The sequence below is a fragment of the Perca flavescens genome, chromosome 1 (assembly GCF_004354835.1).
Source record: "Perca flavescens isolate YP-PL-M2 chromosome 1, PFLA_1.0, whole genome shotgun sequence".
NCBI classification, from domain to species: domain Eukaryota; kingdom Metazoa; phylum Chordata; class Actinopteri; order Perciformes; family Percidae; genus Perca; species Perca flavescens.
Genome location: NC_041331.1, coordinates 9,428,596 through 9,436,626, shown reverse-complemented (window position 1 = coordinate 9,436,626; position 8,031 = coordinate 9,428,596).

Genomic DNA, 8,031 nt, shown 5'->3' with positions numbered 1-8,031 from the left:
GACAGACAGAAGTGGAACGCAAATGATATAGCCTGATGATCATAGTTAGTCTAGTTAGTTGACTGCTACAGCAAGCCTGGAGTAATCAGGTAGACTGTCTGTGAAAGGGTTGTCATGGTTACTAAGGGCCTGGGCCATGTTTATAAACATCTCTTTGATCTGTTAACGATAGCACCTGCTCTTAATGTCTCCTGTAGCACACCGCAGCAATTCAGACACTGAGAGCAAGCTCTCAAACAAAGCCTCGGACTGGCAAAACTATACCTGCTATCAGTCAAATGACGTGATCCTGAGCACCACAAGGCCTTTGTGAACGTATCGGTATAAAATTTATATGGATAAACATAAAAATGTGGGCGTATCAGCGATTTAAAAAAGTGGTTCGCTGTGCGTTTCGCTGGGAAATGCAAAGAAAGTTATACAGGAGAGTGAATGGAGGGAGTTGTGTTACTCCTGTCATTTGGAAGCTCAACCAGCCAAACGTAAAAGGCATATCACAACACTGAGCAGACTTTCGGAATAAGAAGAAAAAAAATAAAGAACAGGATAACAATAGTTGGAATGCTGTTGAACAGCATTCCCACTAAATAAAAAACAGGATAACAATAGTTGGAATGCTGTTGAACAGCATCCCACTAATAAAGAACCGAATAACAATAGGTGGAATGCTGTAGAACAGCATTCCCCCAATAATTCCTTCAGTTTCAATAGGGCCTTCGCTGCTGTCGGCGCTCGGGCCCTAATAATTTCTTCAGTTTCAATAGGGCCTTCGCCGCTGTCGGCAAATTAGCTCAGTAACGTAGCTGGCTACAAGTTGCTAACAAATGCTAACTTACTGCTAATTTAAATGCTAACTTACTTAGCTACTAGCTAGCTAGTAACTTAACACAACGAAACAACAAACGTCTAGTAACCATGCTTGCAACGTAGATCACAGATAACATAGATGATCAATACTTACACTTTATTAATCTTGTAGGAATCCGCTGTGGAGTGGCTTGTGTGTCCTCCAGACAAGACTCTGAGTCTATAACAGGGATGGCGAACCTGTGGCTCTTGAGCCGTATGCGGCTCTTTGCCTGCTCCTTTGAGGCTCTTACTGTGTACTGTGTTATTGGTGGATTTTTTTTTTTTACTTTTTGAAACATTTCAGATAATCCATCCATCCATCCATCTTCGTCCGCTTATCCGGTGTCGGGTCGCGGGGGGAGCAGCTCCAGCAGGGGACCCCAAACTTCCCTTTCCCGAGCAACATTAACCAGCTCCGACTGGGGGATCCCGAGGCGTTCCCAGGCCAGGTTGGAGATATAATCCCTCCACCTAGTCCTGGGTCTTCCCCGAGGCCTCCTCCCAGCTGGACGTGCCTGGAACACCTCCCTAGGGAGGCGCCCAGGGGGCATCCTTACCAGATGCCCGAACCACCTCAACTGGCTCTTTTCGACGCAGCGAGCAGCGGCTCTACTCCGAGCTCCTCACGGATGAGTGAGCTTCTCACCCTATCTCTAAGGGAGACGCCAGCCACCCTCCTGAGGAAACCCATTTCAGCCGCTTGTACCCTGGATCTCGTTCTTTCGGTCATGACCCAGCCTTCATGACCATAGGTGAGGGTAGGAACGAAAACTGACCGGTAGATCGAGAGCTTTGCCTTCTGGCTAAGCTCTCTTTTCGCCACAACGGTGCGATAGATTGAATGCAATACCGCACCCGCTGCGCCCGATTCTCCCACCAATCTCCCGCTCCATTGTCCCCTCACTCGCGAACACAACCCCAAGGTACTTGAACTCCTTCACTTGGGGTAAGGACTCATTCCCTACCTGGAGAAGGCATTCCATCGGTTTCCTGCTGAGAACCATGGCCTCAGATTTAGAGGTGCTGATCCTCATCCCAACCGCTTCACACTCGGTTGCGAACCGATCCAGTGAGTGCTGAAGGTCGCAGGCCGATGATGCCATCAGGACCACATCATCTGCAAAGAGCAGCGATGAGATCCCCAGCCCACCAAACTGCAACCCTCCCCACCCTGACTACGCCTCGATATCCTGTCCATAAATACTACAAACAGGATTGGTGACAAAGCGCAGCCCTGGCGGAGGCCAACCCTCACCTGAAACGAGTCCGACTTACTACCGAGAACCCGGACACAGCTCTCGCTTTGGTTGTACAGAGATTGGATGGCCCTGAGAAGAGACCCCTCACCCCATACTCCCGCAGCACCTCCCACAGTATCTCCCGGGGACCCGGTCATACGCCTTCTCCAAATCCACAAAACACATGTAGACCGGTTGGGCATACTCCCAGGCTCCCTCCAGGATCCTTGCGAGAGTGAAGAGCTGGTCCGTTGTTCCACGACCAGGACGGAACCGCATTGTTCCTCCTCAACCCGAGGTTCGACTATTGGCCGAACCCTCCTTTCCAGCACCTTGGAGTAGACTTTACCAGGGAGGCTGAGAAGTGTGATACCCCTATAATTGGCACACACCCTCTGGTCCCCCTTTTAAAAAGGGGAACCACCACCCCAGTCTGCCACTCCTTTGGCACCGTCCCAGACTTCCACGCAATGTTGAAAAGGCGTGTCAACCAGGACAGCCCTCCACACCCAGAGCCTTGAGCATTTCTGGACGGATCTCATCAATCCCCGGGCTTTGCCACTGTGTAGTTGTTTGACTACATCAGTGACTTCCGCCTGGGAAATCGACGACAATCCCCCATTATCCTCCAGCTCTGCCTCTAACATAGAGGGCGATTAGTCGGATTCAGGAGTTCCTCAAAGTGCTCCTTCCACCGCCCCTATTACCTCCTCAGTTGAGGTCAACAGTGTCCCATCCTTACTGTACACAGCTTGGATGGTTCCCCCCTCCCCCTCCTGAGGTGGCGAACAGTTTTCCAGAAGCACTTTGGTGCCGACCGAAAGTCCTTCTCCATGTCTTCTCCAAACTTCTCCCACACCCGCTGCTTTGCCTCTTTCACGGCAGAGGCTGCAGCCCTTCGGGCCCTTCGGTACCCTGCACTGCCTCCGAGTCCTCCGGGATAACATATCCCGGAAAGACTCCTTCTTCAGTCGGACGGCTTCCCTGACCACCGTTGTCCACCACGGTGTTCGTGGGTTACCGCCCCTTGAGGCACCTAAGACCCTAAGACCACAGCTCCTCGCTGCAGCTTCAGCAATGGAAACTTTGAACATTGTCCACTCGGGTTCAATGCCCCCAGCCTCCACAGGGATGCACGAAAAGCTCCGCCCGGAGGTGTGAGTTGAAAGTCTGTTGGACAGGGGCCTCCTCCAGACGTTCCCAATTTACCCGCACTACACGTTTGGGCTTACCAGGTCTGTCCAGAGTCTTCCCCACCCTCTGACCCAACTCACCACCAGATGGTGATCGGTTGACAGCTCTGCCCCTCTCTTCACCCGAGTGTCCAAAACATACGGCCTCAGATCAGATGAAACGATTATGAAATCGATCATTGACCTTCGGCCTAGGGTGCTCTGGTACCAGGTACACTTATGAGCATCCCTATGTTCGAACATGGTGTTCGTTATAGACAATCCATGACTAGCACAGAAGTCCAACAACAAACAACCACTCTGGTTTAGATCAGGGAGGCCGTTCCTCCCAATCACGCCTCCAGGTGTCTCCATCATTGCCCACGTGTGCGTTGAAGTCCCCCAGCAGAACAATGGAGTCCCCCACTGGAGCCCCATGCAGGACTCCAGTCAAGGTCTCCAAGAAGGCCGAATACTCCGAACTCCTGTTTGGTGCATATGCACAAACAACAGTCAGAGTTTTCCCCCCACAACCCGCAGGCGTAGGGAGGCGACCCTCTCGTCCACCGGGTAAACTCCAACACAGCGGCGCCAGCCGGGGCTTGTGAGTATCCCCACACCCGCCCGGCGCCTCACACCCTGGGCAACTCCGGAGAAGAAAAGAGTCCAACCCCTATCCAGGAGTATGGTTCCAGAACCAAGACTGTGCGTGAGAGGTAAGCCCCACCAGATCTAACCGGTAGCGCTCCACCTCCTGCACCAGTTCCGGCTCCTTCCCCACAGAGAGGTGACGTTCCACGTCCCCAGAGCCAGCGTCTGCTGCCCGGGTCTGGTCCGTCGAGGCCCCTGACCTTCACTGCCACCCATGTGGCATCGCACCCGACCCCAACGGTTCCTCCCACAGGTGGTGGGCCCATGGGATGGAGAGGGAGTTGCCACGTAGCTTGTTCGGGCTGTGCCCGGCCGGGCTCCGTGGCAAACCCGGCCACCAGGCGCTCGCCGACGAGCCCACCGTCTGGGCCTGGCTCCAGACGGGTGCCCCGGGCTTCCTCCGGGCAGGGTCACTCCATCTCTGCTTAGCTTTTTCATTGGGGTTTTTGAACCATTCTTTGTCTGGCCCCTCACCTGAGACCACTTTGCCTTGGGAGACCCTACCAGGAGCACAAAGCTCCAGACAACACAGCCCTCAGGTTCACAGAGACACACAAACCTCTCCACCACGATAAGGTGATGGTTCACATTTCAGATAAGTAAAAAAAAAAAGCATTTGAATGCATCTGCCAATACATTTGCCAATTATTTTAAAATAAAAAATAATGCAGCGGAGTGTTTTTATGGACAGATTCTGCAACCTGAGGAAAAACAGCTTCATGATTAACCCTTTTATTGCTGAATCTGATTGTGTGAAAGCCCCTCTAGTGACAAATGAGTGAAAGAGTCGCTTAGAGTGGCCACAACTGAGTACAACCAGACCTAAAAAGGATTGTGGATAACAAAGACTGTCAGGTTTCACACTGAGTCAATCTAAGAAAGAAAAAAACAAACTATGAAAACTGCTATGTATTATGAATGTCATTAGATCTGGAAGTCACTGTTGCTGTTGTAATGTGGACGTGCATGTGTTGTGTGGCTTTTTGCTATGGTGCGTGTTTTTTTTGTGGCTCTTTATGCTAAACTGGTTGGCCACCCCTGGTCTATAACGTTAGTTTACCTGCACTTAGGCTGAGCTGTCACTCAAACTTTCCCTTAACACTCATTAGCCAATGGGGACGCACCCCTGTAAGACCTGCCCACGCGAGAGCTTTGAGTCAGAATCGCAAACAAAGAATCTGGGAGCGCAAACGAGAAAGCTGGGAGCATGACTGCTAACGTGATGGAGAGAGCAAAAGACTGATCATTGGGAAAGAACTGTAAACAAAAGGACGTAATATCAAACAAATATGGGTAACACTTTACAATAAGTGTACATTAATTAGCATTAGTTAATGCATTACTAATCATTAACTAACCGTTATTAAGGGTTGAATAAATTGTGTAATAAACATTTATTAACAATGCTCATGTTAACTAAGGTATTAATTGATGCATTATTTACCATTAGTTGATGCTTTAACTAACTGTTAATCACAGTTAACTAAGGTTTCTATTTTACCATTACTTAATGCAGTAATAAGCCCTGACTATTAAAAACAATTAATTAAGGTGTCTATTATATCATTACTAAATGCAATAATAAGCCTTGACTGACTTTTAATCACAGTTAACTAAGGTGTCTATTTTACTATTAGTCAATGCAGTAACAAGCCTTGACTAACTGTTAATAACAGTTAACTTAGGTGTATATTTTAACATTAGGTAATGTACTAAAAAGCCTAAAGTGGAAATAAAAGCTACACCCTTAGTGGATGTTGATGAAGGTTTTTCCTAATATTACTTGGTGGTTGATAAAGATGTTTGATAGCATGTATGTCTTAAGGTTCACGGCCAAGCCATGTCATTATGAGAAAACTTTTTTTATTGTTTATTTATGGGTTATGGTAGTCCACATACCTTTGTCCACTATATTTGTCCATCCTCCAACATATGACTTACTTTTGGAGGGTGAGATCAGGGAAAAAACTCCATAGTCTCCATGCAGAGGTTTGCTTGTTCCTTTGTCTTCATATAGACATTAACTTAAAGCACAACCTATATAAATTATTGTGCATGCTATATAAGCATTACTTAACCTTAAACGGTCACTTAATTAATGTGTAACAATACTGAATAAGCCTTAATAAACCATCAATAAACAGTTATTAATGCTCTTTGGTAGACTTATTGTAAAGTAGAGAACATATGCATCTTAACTAACACTTAATCACTACACGATTGCTGACCAAACCAACCTAATATTGGCAGTTCAAAAATCATGAAATACATTACATATGTGCCCATATAATGAAAAATCACTTTTTCTGGGATTTGGGGTGTTCTTTTGTGTCTCTGGTGCTTCCACACACATACAAACTTTGAAAAAAATCCATCCATGCTGTTTTGAGTGGTATACGGTTTCTGAATGGGTCCTGCCTTCAGTCTCCTAGTGAGCTGTTCAAAATCGGCGTCACAGTCCGAAATGAGACACACAAACACAAACGTTAGCTCGTAGCTAATGCTACATCGTTCTCAATAGCAAAGCACTGCTACAACACACACAAGTTCACCATAATCTACAAAAGAACTACTTACATATGCACCCTCGTTTAGAAGTCTCCCAGCTAAGACTAGTCCTTCCAAGGAAGGATCCTTCAGAGGCTAGGCCAGGCTCCTCCTGAACATTCGGAGAGCATGTACATTGGAACAGGCTAGCAAGTGCACGTCATTGCGTGCTTGCGTCATTGAAAATGTTTTACCGCCTTCACTTCCGCGCTGCATTTCAAAACACTGGACAAAATGTCAATGCGAAATGGATGTGGAACTGTGAAGTTCAATTTTTTTGTTGAGAAGGTGAATCAGCGTCAGTCTGCTTGCAGGAGGAGAATATTCTGTCGGCAACTTTGCCGCAACGTGCCAAGGTAGGTAACGTTACCGACACTGATAGGCTAGGTAAGCAATAGTCGTTTTCTCTCATTTATCCCATGTCAATAAAATGAAAAATTTGTGGGAGTTCATGTTTGTAGTTGTCATAACACTTAACTGGTAAGGAAAATTGCATTAATTAATCTTAATTACATTAAGCTTACAGTAGTTGTTTACAATAGCTTGTAGTTTACTGCATGTAACATTAGCTCATTGTCCAGTAGCTTCTAGCTTTCAAACAAATGCAGTGCAAAATATGATCAGCAACTACAAGGTAAACACTACCAGCTAATGAGCTACCACAGGCAGTATGATATGCAGTAAACTGCAGGTGAGAAAGGTTAAATGGTACTATAGACAGACAAGCAACAAGGCCACAACCAACATATGAAAAGTCATAACAACACCATTGATAAACACCCACTAACACAGTAAAGGTAGCTAGGTGTAAGTGTGTTAAATGGTCAACAGTTGTAAGTTAAGACTATAATGGAGACCACTACACAGTTACATTAAGTACCTTAATGTTACAGTATGCTTAGATATATTTGTGATACAATTCTAATCTTACCAGGACGGGTTGAATAACTACTGGACTAACCTAGAGCTTTCTCCTTCTGTCTGCAGTCTGGAAACACCATCATCAGCAGCTGAGTCTGATCGCCGCTTCATGTTGAATATACTTGTGTACAGTATATAGTAATGTTTGAATAAATGTTATAATAAAAGATACACGTTTCGTTAATGTCTTTTTAGAGCTTCTATACCTTACAAGTTATTGAAACAGGTACCATCTGAATATAATTATTCAGTTAGAAATAGACATTGAAAAACAGTTTATATTATATACACACCCAAAAACGTAATGACACAGACAAACCAGTTCATTTAATGCATTTATTTTCAGAATGCCAATCTCTAAAAGGTTTTAGCAAATAATCTAGCTATTCATCTCTCTCTGGCCTCTGTCTCCCTGCTTGTCTTTTGCTTTCCCATCCTCAGTGACCGCCTCCGTTTGTCCCTGTTAAAAGACAGCAAAACACAAGATAAATATGTTTACCATTATGAATGCTATAACGTAACGTTATATGAAACGTTATACTTTTTACATGGGAAACTACTCATACATTTTAGCCTTCATGTAACATTGATAGTTAAGTAAATAAGGTGCAGCGTTACCTACCACCCTGCAGCTACAACTGATAAACACACAC